The sequence below is a fragment of the Notolepis coatsorum genome (genome assembly GCF_963971535.1).
Source record: "Notolepis coatsorum genome assembly, chromosome: 2".
In the NCBI taxonomy this organism is placed as follows: domain Eukaryota; kingdom Metazoa; phylum Chordata; class Actinopteri; order Aulopiformes; family Paralepididae; genus Notolepis; species Notolepis coatsorum.
Genome location: NC_140166.1, coordinates 30,036,420 through 30,036,667, shown reverse-complemented (window position 1 = coordinate 30,036,667; position 248 = coordinate 30,036,420).

Below are 248 nucleotides of genomic sequence, written 5' to 3'. Positions count from 1 at the left end.
CTAGTCCCCTTTTGTCACCGTTTGGCCACCACCACCGCACATCTATACCGCCTATATGCCTGCCAAAAAACACCCTGTCTGCTGTTGAACAGGAACATACAACAAACCGAAAAGTCCAGATGACTGGTGTGAAGCATGAGCACTGGCTCTGATGTCTGAGTCTGTGGCTGAACGAGCTCCTTATCTTGGCTAGCTCCTCATCAAGGGGGCGGGAAGGGTTTTTCAGGATAGCGTACAGCTTTTTCCTC